The sequence below is a fragment of the Astatotilapia calliptera genome, chromosome 3, assembly GCF_964374335.1.
Source record: "Astatotilapia calliptera chromosome 3, fAstCal68.1, whole genome shotgun sequence".
Classification (NCBI taxonomy): Eukaryota; Metazoa; Chordata; class Actinopteri; order Cichliformes; family Cichlidae; genus Astatotilapia; species Astatotilapia calliptera.
This window is the reverse complement of record NC_137424.1, coordinates 84763445-84780534: the sequence shown is the minus strand read 5'-3', so window position 1 is coordinate 84780534 and position 17090 is coordinate 84763445. Positions and strand designations below refer to the sequence as shown.

The following is a 17090-nucleotide window of genomic DNA, read 5'->3' as shown; positions in this document are numbered from 1 at the left end:
AGGTGTGTTCACTTACATCTTCAACGAGTCCCTGGCGAAGTCTGTGGTCCCCACATGCTTCAAAAGATCCACCATCATCCCTGTGCCCAAGAACAGCAAACCCTCATCCCTGAACGATTACCGGCCAGTTGCACTGACCTCGGTAGTAATGAAGGTGTTTGAGAGGCTGCTGAAGAACATCATCTCCTCCTCCATCCCAGACACCACAGATCCGCTGCAGTTCGCCTACAGATCCAACAGATCCACAGAGGATGCCATCGCCCACGTCCTACACACCACTCTCAGCCACGTGGACAAGAAACAGGGTAACTATGTGCGAATGCTGTTTGTTGATTACAGTTCAGCGTTTAACACAATAGTGCCCTGCAGACTGTTCACAAAGCTGAGGGATCTGGGACTTAACAGTCTGTGTGCATGGGTGTTGGACTTCCTCACTGGCAGAACTCAGGTGGTGAGGGTGGGCAGGTGCTTCTCCAACAGCATCACCATCAACACAGGAGCACCTCAGGGATGTGTCCACTCGCCACTGCTCTACTCCCTCTACACTTCAGACTGTGTGGCCATCCATGGCTCCAACACCATTGTGAAGTTTGCTGACGACACAGTGGTGTTGGGTGCCATCTCCAACAACGATGAGACGGCCTACATGGATGAAGTGAAGAATCTGGCATCGTGGTGCCAGGACAACCACCTCCAGCTGAACGTCAGCAAGACCAAGGAGCTGGTGGTGGACTTCAGAAGGGGTCAGCACAGAGACTACAAGCCCATTATCATCAATGGAGCTCCAGTGGAGAGGGTGCAGTCCTTCAAATATCTTGGTGTCCACATCTCCTCAGACCTGACATGGGCTGCCCACATTCAGGTCCAGACCAAAAAGGCTAGGCAGCGCCTGTATCACCTACGACAACTGAGGAAGTTCAGGGTCTCTCCAAAGATCCTCAGGATTTTCTATACAGGCGCTGTGGAGAGCATCCTCACACAGAACATGACATCGTGGTTCGGGAACAGCTGTGTGAAGGACCAAAAAGCTCTCCAGAGAGTGATCCGTACAGCAGAACGCTGCTGCAGGATTGCTCTCCCCCCGCTTCAGGACACCTACACCAGGAGATGCCGGACTAGAGCAGCGCAGATACTGAAGGACCCGTCCCATCCTGGCAACAAACTGTTCCAACTTCTGCAATCTGGTAGAAGGTTCCGCATCTTCCGGGCAAGGACAGAGAGACTCAAGAGGAGCTTCTATCCCCAAGCCATCCGTGCCCTAAACACACACACCCGCCCTCTCACATCATCTATAACTGACTGAGACAGGACTCTCTTCCAGACACTAAACCAAGGCACAATGTACATTTCAATTCCTTTAATTTTAAATATGTTTATATTGTCTATCCTGTAAAATAGTCAGATGTCTATTCATATTAATGTACAGAATTCACCTGCTTGCTGCTACTACTGCACATTCACCCAGTGTATATACTAATATATATAATGTTCCTCCTCTACACCCCCCCCCCCCAATTTTTGCACATGTCGAGGAGCGTGTAAGGCCACATTTCACTGTGTGTTATACTTGTATAACTATGCATGTGACAAATAAAGAACCTTTAACCTTGAACCTTGACCCGCCGTGTTCCCCCGCAGGAAACAAGCATCGAAGGCGTTTGGAAAGCGAGGGGGGATGAGTGTGTGCTTATCAATATAAGTGTGTGTGTGTGCGTGTCCATAGTTCAGCTGAGACAGTGTCCTTCGCCCTGCCAGGCTAAGTAAACAGTCTTCCAGCCAACCCAGGTGGCCTTGCAGGGAATGGGAAGGAACAGACTAAACACAGCCGTTATCAGGGTGTTGTTGTTCGGCTCCAGCCTCGAGACCGCCGCTGGCGCCAAAGGGGTAGCCGCATGAAGTGATGGTGCTTTTTACTTTAGTGCGAACAGCTCATATGAATTTCAAGCCAGCTCCGATCAGCCAGAACGCTGTTACCATGGTTCCCAATAGGTCGATATCTTCAGCACTCAGGCTCACCCGAGCCCAAACTTCTCGTTAAAGGGTGTCAATTGCATTTAGGGACCAGTTGATCCAATCCATAATTCCTCTTTTAGGTTTTAGAGAGCAGACTGTGAGAGAGTGTTCCAGGGAAAAGTAAAAACACAAGACAAGGACATAAGCGGCTAAGCAGGGAAGATAAGGGAGAGGAGAGGAGAAAAAGTGCGACCACCTTCGCCGAGAGCCAAACGAGAATATTTATTATAGAGAAAGTTTATTGTCATTACCAGTGTTTTGGGAAGTGGAAAAATATCCCCGATACATAAATGACTTTGTGGATGTGGTGAACATAGGAAGTTGAACAGGACTAGACTGTAAACAGAGAAACTCCCTGGCTTTCAATATTTGCATCGGTCATATTCCAAAGAAAGCAGACAGTGAGTGTGAGAGCTGAGCAGGGATCAGTGTGTTCACACTGGCAGCTACAACAAGGTTTCATTAGATATCAATACAATAGAGTTTTATTTATTTTGCTCATTTAAAAACCCAAGTGCTTCACGATAATACGGAGGAACAACATAAAACAATGAACAAAGTATAGATGGGGCACCAGCACAGACAGAAGGCAGCCACTAATTCAAGCCACTATTCCAAGCGACTTCTTCAGTCTCAGCTGACTGCAGGTTTCCTAACCTTATCAACAGAACATTTGCATAATGACTGAAACCAACATCACTGAAGGAACAATGGGCTGGGAGTTCAGTTTGTTGATCATAATATGCAAATTCAAATGACCATTGATCAACAACCACTCATCAAAGCCCACTGATCAATGGCCATGAGTCCCATTCACAGAGAGTTGGGGAATGGCTGCAATCACAGCATGTAAGATGGTGACAGATGTACCCTTAGGCCCCTCCTCGATGAGAGATGGTCTTTCCCCTTTCATGTAAATGGCCTCCTTGACTCCTTGACTGTAAAGTCTCTGTCTGACAATGGCTTCCGACCCTCCTCGATCAACTCACCTGGAAAGGCTTTCAAATATCTCTGAATATATTTGAATACAGAAAATATTTGATATATACTTTCGATGTACTTATGCGTTAGATGTTGTAGTTGGTCACTTGTAAATACAGTCTGTGAGCAGCTATGAGGTGAAATATCTCTGTAGAAAGACTACGTTTTCACACTTATGTTGGTTTTTCATATATTCACAGAACATTAATATATTTTGTTGGACAGTTTATTGTCATTACCAGTGTTTTGGGAAGTGGAAAAATATCCCAGATACATAAATGACTTTGTGGATGTGGTGAACATAGGAAGTTGAACAGGACTAGACTAGACTAGACTGTAAACAGAGAAACTCCCTGGCTTTCAATATTTGCATCGGTCATATTCCAAAGAAAGCAGACAGTGAGTGTGAGAGCTGAGCAGGGATCAGTGTGTTCACACTGGCAGCTACAACAAGGTTTCATTTCAACAGTGAACTATGACCAGTCTGACCAGTTTGAAGGCAAATATACACAGTGATGGAATGCAGGAAGCTGCAGTTAGATAAACAGTAAAGAACAAGCACAAAGACAGTAAAATGATCAGGATACAGGTGAAAATGATTCAGCACATGAAAAAAGTGATAATCTCAGATAAAATAATTATTGTGGGTGATTTTAACATCCATGTAGATGCTAAAAATGACAGCCTCAACATGGCATTTAATCTGTTATTAGACTCAATTGGCTTCTCTCAAAACGTAAAAGAACCCACCCACCACTTTAATCACACTCTAGATCTTGTTTTAACATATGGCATAGAAACTGAACATTTAACAGTGTTTCCTGAAAACCCTCTGCTGTCTGATCATTTCCTGATAACATTTACATTTACAATAATTGATTACACAGCGGTGGAGAGTAGACTTTATCACAGTAGATGTCTTTCTGAAAGCGCTGTAACTAAGTTTAAGAATATAATCTATGAGGTGCCGTAAGGGACATTTTTACTGAACTTTAGCTTTCGCTCGCGCTCTCACACACACACACTACTGAAACTTTAGCGCACACACACACACACTACTGAAACTTTAGCGCACACACACACACACTTTACTGAAAACCAAGCAGTTTCAGCTGAACAGGAAGTTGTTTCCTGACAAGGAAACTGAAGGAAAAAGGGGTAGATTTCAAACAAACCAATACAACAGATGTCTACTCAGCAACCTGCTAGTAGCCCAAGTGAAGCAGCTGCATTACTTACCAATATATTAGTCTCAGCAGAGACTCTCAGAACTCTGTGAAATGCGACAGCTGTGGAGCAGCAGCCTGTTACAAGACTGTGGTCAAGTGAGCCCTCACATGCGAAGTCACGTTCAAGCTAGCCAGCCGCACCTACATTCTTGTTGCACTTAGCTTACGTATATAACGGTACCGGTGCCGACTGGCTTAGAAAACAGAGTGTCTTCTGGATACTGCCTCGTCCCTGTACCAAAGACGCCTCGTCCCAGTGGCCCCCAGGATTACAGGCCCGTGGCACTGACCTCCCACATCATGAAGACCCTGGAAAGGCTCATCCTGGACCAGCTGCAACCCATAGTAAGACCACATCTGGATCCCCTTCAGTTCGCTTATCAGCCTCGTCTCGGAACAGAGGACGCCATCATCTACCTGCTCAATCGTGTCTACACCCATCTGGACCAGCCGGCGAGCACTGTGAGGGTCATGTTTTTTGACTTTTCCAGTGCTTTCAACACCATCAGGCCGACCCTCCTGGGTGATAAGTTAGCAGCGATGCAGGTGGATGCTTCTCTGGTGTCCTGGATTGTTGATTACCTGACAGGAAGACCACAATATGTACGTCTCCCACAGTGTGTGTCTGACAAGGTGATCAGCAACACAGGGGCACCACAGGGGACTGTCCTCTCCCCCTTCCTCTTCACCCTCTACACCACAGACTTCAGCCACTGCACAGAGACCTCCATCTTCAGAAGTTTTCTGATGACTCTGCGGTGGTTGGATGCATCAGCAGGGATGATGAGACAGAGTACCGGGCTGTGGTCGACTCCTTTGTCTCGTGGTGTGAGCAGAATCATCTGCAGCTCAACGTGGCAAAGACCAAGGAACTGATCGTGGACTTCAGGAAGACCAGGAAACACTTGACCCCTGTTTCAATCCAGGGGGTCAGTGTTGACATTGTGGAGGACTATAAATACCTTGGAGTTCACATTGACAATAAACTGGACTGGGCTAAAAACACCACAGCACTTTACAGGAAGGGCCAGAGTCGTCTCTATTTTTTGAGGCGACTGAGGTCCTTCAACATCTGCCAGAAAATGCTGAGGATTTTCTATGAGTCTGTGGTGGCCAGTGCGATCCTCTATGCTGTTGCATGCTGGGGGAGCAGGCTGAGGGTCGCAGATGCCAACAGACTTAATAAACTGATCCGTAAGGCCAGCAATGTTGTGGGGATGGAGCTGGACTCCCTCAAGGTGGTGTCGGAGAGGCGGATGCTGTCCAAGATAAAGACAATGTTGGATAACACCTCCCACCCACTCCATGACATGTTGGTCAGTCACAGGAGCTCGTTCAGTGAGAGACTGAGATTACCCATGATGCACCACTGAACGACACAGGAAATCATTCCTGCCTGTGGCCATCTCCCTGTACAACGCATCCACTTAACACACTGGTTACTGCTACAACTACACATGTTTCTTTTCCAGCTATTTATTTATAAGTGACTTATGTATGTATGTATGTATATATATGTATATATTGTACTATTCTTAGTTAGCGTATTGTCTGTCTTGTCTTAATGTTGGTTTAAAATGGAGCACTGTAACAAAAAATAATTTCCCCCAGGGATCAATAAAGTATTCTGATTCTGATTCTGATTCTGATTCTGATACTGTCATGTATGTATGTAGCTAATATTTCAAAACTCGAAGTGGATTGAGAAGAAAAATAGTGAAAAACACCAGTATCCAGAAGACACAGAAGACACAGAAGCCAGTCCTGCAGAGGTAATTGGGTTTAGCGCCCTCCGTCTCCACTGTGTGAGGTCTCCCTCCTGCAGCTCCGTTGGCATTTTCAGGTTGTTGTGGTGGGTCCAGCTGCTGCTGCGGTTGGTCAGGGTCACGTCGACGAGGGGAGAGGGGAGAGCAGGAGTCCAGGTCAGCTTCGGCTTCCAGGGCCTGCAGAGCAGCCTGTAATGGGACATAAGTAGAAGAACAGACAGGGGTGGACGAACAGGAAAATGATGTGCTATTTGGTGTATTATACCTCGCCTCTGTCAGTGCGCCCCAGGGCAGCTGTGGCTACAATGTAGGCCTTTCATCACCATGAATGGCTGAATGTAGTGTAAAGCACTTTGGGGTCCATAGGGACTGAGTAAAGCACTATACAAATGCAGGTCATTTACCATATTATACGGAGAGGGGAGAAGCGCCGGCCCAAGCTCTGTGTCAGATCTCCCTCCCCTTTCTTCTCCTTCTCTCATATCTCACTTTTAGGTGTTTCTTTAGGCACTTCTTCTAAAGCTGCTTTTTCATTTCCCGCTACACCTTCTATCCACACTATCAGACACCTTTTTATTTAATAAATATAGTCATCTCATCTTTTCTGTAATCTAATCAGTTAACAGGACAACAGAGATGCATGTTTAAATCTTATCACAGAGGAGAGTTTCCTCCCCACAGTAACTCACTCATGTTGCTTAATCAGCAGAAAACACTCCACAGTGTTACTTCCCCTGGCTAGTCTAGGGGGCTTGAAGGGACAGACATAAAGGTAAATAGTGAAGGAGGAGCTAAGATCATAATTTTAAAAGTTTATTTCATGCTAGTGTTGAAATTCTGGTTCAGACTGAGGATTAACTCCAGGGAGAGCCATGGCCAACATAACAAACAAATCTCCCCTGATATGAAAAAAAGAAACTTACCTAACTCTCAAGAAAACAAAATATACAACCTATAACCATAACCTACCTGACAACACATAAACAAGAGAAAACAGGGTCAAAATAAAAGCTCTCCCCTACAGGCAGTCTGAACATGAACACATACAAGTCACAAAGGCATGCAAGCCAAGCAGTCACAGAGCCTGCCTCTCCTAACTCCTCCATTTGTTTAGTGGCTGTCTTCCACCCAGAGCCACTATCTCCCCTTCCTCTCTCACCTTCACGGCCCACTGCCTTCTCCTCTCCTAGAATGTGACATGGTGCCTTTCACATTCCACTCCACACACACACACACACACCCCCCCCCCCCACACACACACACACACACACACACAACCTTTGATAGAAGTAACTGGTGTGTGTGTGTGTGTGTGTGTGGGGGGGGGGGGGGGTGTCAAGATGTGACCCTGTGAAGACTCCCCAAAGCTGGTGCCAGGAGTCTAGCGGTCCATCTAAACATAAGGCTCTTAGCCCAAAGCTGACACAGCTACGTTTATCCTACCATAAAACAATAAGAGCAGGTACGACCTCTCCCATGCTCCCAGGATGTGGGTGTGAATGCCAGAACACTCTGGAATGCACACAAAGTCTTTGCAGACAACTAAGGATCAACCCTCTACCAACATGACATTGATTATAAAACTCTAAGCATATATGAGTAGATATTTCTAAGCATGAATGACAATCAACAATACAAATCTAACAGATCCTGGTGTTATTTGTCTCTCAGAAACAGTTCATAACTTCAACTCATCCATGTCACCTAAAAGGTAAACCTGTTTCTCCATCACAGCTCTGATGATCCAGTAAGGACATCTCCTGGTTTCATCTTCATGTTTCCCTCTCACCACATATCCAAACCATCATGACCAGCAGCTTTACAGCTGTGGCTCCAGCAAACATCAGCTGATACTAGAAATTAATATTAAATAAATTCTAATTCTAACAACAGCTGATCAAGCTTAAACGTGCTGCTGTTGTTTAGCGCGACATCTGCTGGTTTCCTCTTTCTGGCGCAAAGTGGGCGATAAACAAACAAGAGAGCCGATCAGCTGATCATTGATCAGTTTCATGATTGAAGTAGCAACAGGAGAGGGAGGAGAGAATGAGAGGAGGAGAGGCAGCTGTGCAGCGTAAACGCAGAATAACTCCAGCTTTGTGTCTTTTCCATTGTAGCTGAAGTCCAGGACAAACTGTTCCTTTTCAGCTCAATATTATAATATTTTCTCTGAATACGAGACGATTCTGTTTGTACGGGACGGTAAAAAGGCCAGCCTCCACCACTTGCTAATGTTACTAAATCTGTGGAAGCTCTGCCACAGCCACCACCAAGCAATTTTACACATCTGCTAACCAGAACGCTGTTTACTCGCATGTGACATCATTCCCAGGTCCGTGTTCCGATTTTCGAGGTAAGTCGAACGCAACACACGAAGTAACGAATAACGAGCCTACACAGTAAAATTCGGAGTGTTAAAATAACACTTAAAGAGTTAAATTTAACACTGGTCCGAGTCTATTTGGTCCCATTCGGAATTGGTGTTAAATCAACTCTTTCTATAGTGTTAAAATTTTAGAGTAAAATTAACTCTAAATAGAGTAAAATTTAACACTGAGTAACACTGCAGAGTGTTAAATGAACCCAACACTACTAGTAGTGTCATATTATTTACTCTATCATAGTGATAAATTAACTATTTGAGTAAAATTCCACTGATTTCTAACACTGAATTGAGTTATTTCAAGTTAACACTGGGGGTTCAAATAACTCTGATGAGAGTTGATGTTACTCTATACTGTGTTATTCGTACACTTTTTCTTGTGAAAAATTAGCTCTCATAGAGTAAAATTTTAAATTAATTTTACACCAAGTAGTGTTACTAAAACTCTTCCTCTTCCAGCATGAAAACCTGGTTTCTAATAATGCTTTAAAATATAAAACAAGTAAGCAAAAACCACAACTAGATAATAGGTTTAACGGCTTTATTTTGATGTCAGGCTCAAAATATTAAAACATCTCATGTGGTGTACATAAAACACTACATACACAAAAACAGTCATAAAACACTTTAAAACAATGAATTTAGTTCAGCATAAAATGACAATATGGAACCACATACAGGGAGGAATCAGAAGTGCCATACTTCATTTGAAGATCAAATGGTTTGAAGTAATACAGCTCTTTTATGTTCAACACCTTCAGCACCATATTGGGCTGCATTCTGACCTTAAATGCATGATAATGGTCATCAAAACACAGGGTTTCCATCAGTTTTCCACAGAGCAATGCAATGTCATCTTTCACAACAATACTTTTGATCTTATAAAACACTGGAATCTCAGACATTACCTCTGTACAGATGATAAAGTCAGGGCGGTACTCTGTACCATGATGTTTTATCCACTTAGCTGAAAAAACACTGGTGGACAACGCAGCTCCAAATTTTAAAGCAATTTCTGGACCTTCTTTCAGCTCTCCAAGTGTCACCATCTTTCCTGGTCCTAAAGCTAATCTTTCGAGGCTAAAAGACTCCCAATACATGGCCATACAACTTTGGTGTTTCTTGGCCAATGTCATTGTAATGTTTTTAAAGCTTTTTAATTGCTTCTTAAAGAAGTTATGTTTGGCTTCGTAACGCATGCACCACATGTGCAGAATTGGGCCAATATTTTGTATACTGCGAGGGTAATGTATCATGAAGTGATGCTTTGGTAGGAGACTGCGTGTAGGAAATAACTGCTTAAAGAGCTGATGATGATCAATAATTAAATGTTTGAGGTAGATGGTCATACCTTCTGACAGCACTGGTGAAAACACAATATTGACAATTTGTAGAAGCAGAAGATGCCAGTAGCTATCACCCACCTGTACCAAATCGCCAAACATCAAAGGTACATTACGCAATAAGCACCAAGATTGAATTGCATTTAGTCCTCAATCATTACTGCCATCAAACAACTTTACCCTTGGTGGGCGATTTCGCTGCTGATTGAAGCCATAGTAAAAGGCATGTATTCTACCAGCAAGTAAGGCATCTTTTTCTGCAGAAAATAGGGGACATCTTTTAACATAGGCAGCATCGATTAAGTCTGCATACACACCTTCTCTGGACATATTCCTCGACTTGAACATGTCGACAACATGGTGGTTTTGAAAGATAGTTTTCAGTGAATTAACCTCCAAAATAGGAACATATGCAAACCTATCGGTTACAATGACTTGATCAAAAGTCCCTGTGATCTTGTTTCTTCTACTGTCAAATCTTGTGCCAAGCACCATTTCAACAGGTTCAACAGTTGCCCATTTTTGTTTAAAGTGCCTATTTCGTGTAGCTTCTGAATTTAACAGTGTGAATGGGTTTTCAAAGTTTTTGAATGACTGCTCTAATTTCTTTTTACTTGAAGTGTCCTGTGAAGGTAAGCTCTGTAAAGCTGCATCTTTAGCCTGAGTATGAATCTCAAAAAACACTTCCTCCATTGAGGAGACACAACTATTCACAGTAGATTGGCTTAATCCAGCTGCCCTGAGCTGTGCAACAGTAGAGGCACACATATCCAAAGTGCTCTTATTTGAACTTTTCAACATTTCAGATGTTGTGGGTGTTTCTTCTACATTAGTTGACACCACCTCCCCTGTAGTGCTAACTTCTTTAACTGCCACATCAGGCTGTAAATTAACATCAGTGTCAGCCTGTTGGTCGAAATAGTTAAGGTGTTTGGTATTTAAATGTTTTCTAAAACTTGCAAAAGTGCCAAACACACAGCCACAGTCACGCTGGGCACATTTAAGGCGAAGATTTCTTCCAGGTAAGTAACCATGGACTAACCGTAAATACCTAACAAGCATGTTTGAACCAGTAAACTCAGCCTGACAGACAAAACACTTCATGATGGAGAATTAACCTTCAAGCCCTAACGAAGCAACCTTGTCCGTATTTCAGCAACTCTGGGACTTTCTTTGATTTTGCCAACATCTATATTGTACACAGTGGTTTGGATGAACGTGTACATGTTGTGAAGCATGGTGTTGTAAGATGTGCCAAAAACAAAATGTGCTTTAAACAGTTCATCAAAAGCACCAAGTGAAGAGGTAGACTTGCATGGTATGGCATTCTTGTCAAGAATAATGAAGAACTGGTGGATGTCATGCTTTTTCACCCCAACAGCCAGGAGGTAGGGTTGAGTGCTGGTAGTGATGGCATCAAGGTGCTCTTGGATATTTGTTCCAGTCTGAAAAGACAAATACAGACAGGCAATAAGAATCAAGTGTTTCTTAAACTGGTAATTCATACCATAAAAACAGAAAAGAAACAAACCTTCTTGAAGAGCACAAGATGCCTTTCTGCTTGAGAAGCTGACACCTTTCCTGGTCTCTTCCGACCCTGACCAGATGGTGGAATCAGATGTAATAGCAATAGAATCGCTGAGAGGTCACCGTCCCAGCCTGAAAAAAATATTTGTTTTTAATAAAGTTGAATCATCCTCATCAATAACAAATTTCAATGCATCTGCATTGACAAAATGTTTGAGTAGACCCAAAATACAAAAGGACAGCTGTTCTGTGACAAACATTATATATCCTGTGAATGTTCTAATTAAAGAAATAACAGCTCACCAGTGTCAGCATTAACTTCAGTGGCATCCTCAGGAGAGTCAGCTGCCAGCAAGAGTTCTTCCAGGTCACTGGTAGAAGGAAGCTTCCTGCCTTGTTGGATAATCTTTCTTTTGAATGTTGTTGGCCACCTCTCCAGCAACCTGCCTGATACATCCTCACCAAACATCAGTACAAAATCCTGTTCGATCTGTAACAGGGATAGAGAACAGAGAATTATATCTGCTATCTGCAAAAAATAAAATGTGTTTACATTGTCAACGTAATGAAAAATATTCACCAAGCCTTTGATATCTTTGAAACGTGGAAACACAGACAGTATGTTGCTTGACAGCAGGGGGTCAAGGACCATGTTGTGTCGATAAACAAATGTCAACTTCATCTTCTTCTTGACTGTCTTCATCAGCTGAATGTTTCATCAGAGAGATTGCTTCCTTGCACTCATCCTCACTCAGCATCTTCTCTGTAACAAACTGCAACTCTCATCTGACAGTTGGTCCACCACACTGGTCTTCACCCGATGATCCATCTCCTGGTGCTAGACAATATGAAATACAACTTTATCAAAACTAATAATAACATTTGATAACCATTATTAATACAGAACCACAATTTGGAACTGTATTATATGTTTCCACTGAATTAGGAATGTTACCTCCAGATGTTAATCGCCTCTCTTTAGCAGTGCATCTCTGTATGGCTTTAATCCTCCAGGCCAAGTACCCAGTGCCACTCTCGACATATACAGACATTTTGTTTATTAATTATCAGTAAGTTATGTGACCATGAACAGTTGATAAGGACATACATTTTGGCAGGATTTAAAATTTTGATTTTAGTTGTATCAGTTATTGCTGTTAGCTACTCACATAGCCATTTTTTGAGTACGGGTCACTGAGGTAAGGGAAAAAGGTTACAATTCCTCTGGCATACATTTCTTTTACCTGCCGTGGTGGTGATGTCCTGCAAGATCAAAAGGAAAAGAACTAGTCAGCTTCCCTGGAATTCATAGAGATTTAAAATAATTTGAAAATGATAGTAAAAAAAAAATCACAGGGCCAGAAATAAATTACCCATTTTTTTCTGTCATGTCAGCTACCAGTATGTTGACCATTTTTCTTCTGGTTTCATCCACCAGGGACTTGGTCCGATTGTACTCATTTATTATACGTTCTCCACCAGGTTTGCTTGTGAGAATGGATTCCACCAACTGGAAAACACAATAAAAACATCCTACATGTTGATATAACCACTACAGTTCAGAACACTTAAACTACAAACAAAAAAGACACTATTAGAAGAATGTGGAAATCTGTTAGCTCCTACTTGCTTAGCTTCTGCATCCAGCTTCTGACGTTTCCTCAAAGGGCTGTCTGAAAGGATGACCGTATCCTGTGAATCTGATGAATGTGGCCATGATAACTGGAACCGCTCAGGAGACACTTCTGCAACAGATGTTTCCAGACCTTAAAAATAGGAGCAAAACAAATCAGTTAACATGGTCCCTCCATAGACTCATTTTATACACTCTTTGATTAAACAATGTAATAATGACACTAAAAAAAAAAGACATCCAATGAAACACAAATCACTCAAACAAACCTGTTTCATATTTGATGGTTAGTACCCCGGTTGAGGGATCTGTTACTATATCCTCAAAAACAGGGGCGGAGCGTGGGGGTGGCTTACTGGGCTTAAGCCCGGGTTGTTTTGTCAGAAGCCCGGGGTCTTTTGGAGTGTAATTTTTTCATAGTTAGATGCCTGGCTGACAACTGCATAAAACACAAAGTACACACAATATTCGAAGCACATAGTGCACACCGTGGGAATTTACGACTGTGCGTGAATCCCCCCTGATATTGGTATGATCCGAGCTCAGGCACTAAGCGACTGAGTGAGGGGGCGGGGCAGCTGCTGCCCGTGAGTGCGCTGTTGGAGAGACGGAGCCAGCCATACTAAGGAGAGCTGAAGTTTGACCAGGTACCAAAGAAAATCATTCGTACTGTACAAATAATGTAAATATGACGGTGCATCACGAAAGATATCAAACTGATCACTTGACCAATATTACGTTACTCGCTCTTCAAGTGAATCAACAAATGGCGAAATGAAAATAACTCAAAATGTTAGAAATATTCCAGTGTTAGAAAATCTGCACTGCTCAGTGTTAGTCATTGTTAATCTTCAAGACTGACTAGGTTACTTTTAAACATATAACACTGTCAAAAGTGTTACTTTAACACTCAACAGTGTTGTATTTAACACTCAGAGGTGTGGCCCCATATAGACACTCTCTAGTGTTAATTTAACACTGGAGATTTTGCTGTGTAACAAAACAATACTAGAATGCCAGACATCAAGCTGTAGTTCTTAATGAACGTCTCTTGCTCTGTGCTATTCTAGGGTGGTTTGGGGGCCCTCAATTCTCAGGTTACCAGCCTAGGACCCCAGACGCTGCTGGTCCGCCGCTGCGTCCAGCCATCGGTGGGGGAACCAACCCCAGGTCAAAATTTGTCCCGTTAGACATCAACCTGCAGTTCTTAACAAAAGTCTCCTGCTCTAGTGCCCAGACACTGGAAGAATTTTGCACGAGTGCCGTTTAAATTAGCGAACAGATGAATTAGGGTTCATCCAAATGCACACTTGGATGTAACAGGTGGTGCTTACCTTTAAGATTCTGTTAGACCTGTCCTCTGTTCGCCTCGTTTCACGACCCCATGATTACGATCTAATTCGTGTCTCTCAGCCATTTTGGATCCGGGTCACAGGCACCAATTATCGACCCCAATTCCTTTGTCCTCAGGCTTTTCAGAGAAGACGCAAACTCAGTGTAATCAAAACATATGCAATCACTTTATTCAATACAATCTTCTTCAGTAACACCTTCAGGAAGGGAGATGTGCACAGCGTGAAAGCCTTCTGCAGATCTACTGCATTACTGACAGGATGAGAGTGATATACTCTGCACCCCCACTCCTCACGGACACAACAGGAGACGACCTTCAGGTCATCATCTAGCAGCACAAACATGAGCTACATTCTCTGAAAAGTCTGCACTAAAGCTCCTGTTTATCACAGTTTCATTTCGCCAGGAAATGTAATGACCTAAAGCACAGTATACTTTATATATATATAAACCCTTAAAGCCGGCCTTTAATATTACCCTTTAATATTACGCTTTAATATAGTCTTTAATATATACTTATCAAATAGGCACTTGGATTGTATTTTATAAGAGTTCCCAATAATATTTCAGTGTATTAGCTGCACTGTTATTTACTTAAGTTCAGTTTCCCCCCCTGATAATGCAGGATTTTATCTGAGGGTTTTTTCTTTTCCTTTTCTTTCTTTCTTTGTTTAATAAAATGACTCATGTGTTAATCAAATCAGAACACTGTTAAAACATGTTGTGAAATTCTTTATTTCTAATATTGTAAACTTGTGCCTAAACTTGACATTTCTGACATTTTCTCCAATAAAACTGTTGAATTTATCTCTTTGGGCTTGCCAGAGATTTCTTTTCTTTTATGAACATGCACACAAGGAAATTTAATTTGTCATTTATTACTGAACTCCATTTGTCATAGAGGATCTCAGCTCTATCCCCTTGCAAGTTTTTTGGTTCTCTGAAAAAGTGCAAATGTTAAGACATTTTGTAATGCAAGCTAAAAATACTCAGTAAATTTATGTTGTCTGTCTTGTGTTTTTACAAGTGTAATTGCTTATTTCTAACACATTTTCTTTTAATATCCAATTCAAAACACAGTAGTTTTGGCTATTACAAGAGTTTGGGTGTATTAAAGCTTTGAGTCCTATTAGCTTAAGATGCTTAACATTTTAAAACTAATTATTAATTCCTAAAATGTATTGAGGTAGATTTGTACTTGAAAGTCAAAAGATCACGTAGAGAGTACCCGTCATGGGCGGGGTCTGTGACCCAGTGTTTGAGTGTTTATATATTTTGGTATTCATCTGTGTCCTAGTTTAGTTCAGCTAGTTCATTCTGAGGTTGCTGTTTAGTCCTTTGTTTCTTATTTGTTTATGTCATCTCCTCCTGTATTCAGTCTCCCTGGTCCGTGCGTCTACCTGTCATGCGTCATGTCTGTGTGGTTATGTTCAGTTCAGGTCACGTCTAATCCCCATGTTTCCTGTTTTACTTTGAAAGTCTGTGTCTAATGTCAGTGTATGCAGTTTCACTTTCCCTGTCCTGTCTTTAGGTTCATGTGTATCAGCTGTTCCCCCTCATGTGTTTCCACTTCCCTTGATCATCCCTTATGTGTATTTAGTCTCTGGCTGTCTCCCAACTCAGGGTCTGCAGCCTTAAAGGCCGCATTTTAAGGCCGATTACGTCACAGCGGCGCGCCGAAGGCTGTCCCAATTCGAAGGCTGCTCGAAATGCAGCCCCCAAATGCGTCCTTCATTTCCCTGAATTTTAAGGCTGTGGCGGTGTAGACTTTGTGGCCCAACATATCCCAGAATGCATAGCGCGGCGGTGGGTGTGGATAATTTTGCCGAAAAAAAAACGGCGGATGAGGGGCGCCCGAAGAGTGAACTTTAAGTACTGAATTTGATGTCACTTATTTATGTGCAAATGTTTAATAACGAAGAACATTAAAACATTACTGTTGGCCACATGTCGGCAAAGTCATGTGACATCAGTGACGTTTGTACTAACTTGGTTTTAAAGCCTTTACTTTAAAATACACGCCGTTCAATAGCTGAGCTTCATCAGAGAATGATCAAAGCTCATGTAGAAACAAACAAATGAACAAAAGATTTTCTCCTTCATCTCTGTCACACAAAGCTGAATGACACGTTTCCAGCTGTTAGTATCATGGTTGCTAGGCAACCTGGGCAGCGCAACGGAGGCTAGACCGCCCATTTCACAAGCCTCGCACTTCCGGCCTTAGCGGTCTTTGAGTACGCGGCCCTTGAGGATCGTCGAGGCTGCGTACTTTAAAGCTGCAGACCCTGAATTGGGATACAGCCACTGTGTTTCATTCAGCCTGTGTCGCGTCGTCTGTGTTCCCACCCTCCATGTTTTCACGGCCAGTCTTTGCAGTCATGGTCATAGTTCTCTGAGTCTCCATAATTTATCACAGTATCAGTTTCCCAGTTTAGTTATAGTTTAGTTTAGTCACGTTATTTCTGACTAAATAACTTTGTTTGAACTCTGTCATCAGCCATAATAAAGGCTCGCTTTCAGTTTAAATTCACTCCGTCTACTGACTTGTGTTCGCACCTGGGTCCACCACACACACCACCGCACGGCCTGCCTCCACACACAGTGACAGTACCAAACCAAAAATGTGGATATAACAAAAAAACATTTATCAGTGTAGCTTAAATTTTTTTTTATCCAAATCAACTATATAAATTATGTTTATTTAACTTGTTTTTTTGTTTGTTTTAGTTACTTAAAATATTTTATGTAATCAGTTTAGCCAAAAGTTTTGAGTTAAATTAACGCATTGGGTTTTACAGTGTGGATTTTCAGCTACTTTTTTGTTGCAATTTTTTTATTTATCAGTGACAGAATAAAAAATCA

General features: G+C 42.4%; 1 protein-coding gene across 1 annotated transcript in view; it reads left to right on the top strand.

The window, feature by feature from the left end:
* LOC113029860 (NACHT, LRR and PYD domains-containing protein 12-like) overlaps window positions 1–17090 on the top strand; it is a 153558-nt gene that overhangs the window by 56075 nt on the left and 80393 nt on the right. The window lies entirely within an intron of this gene.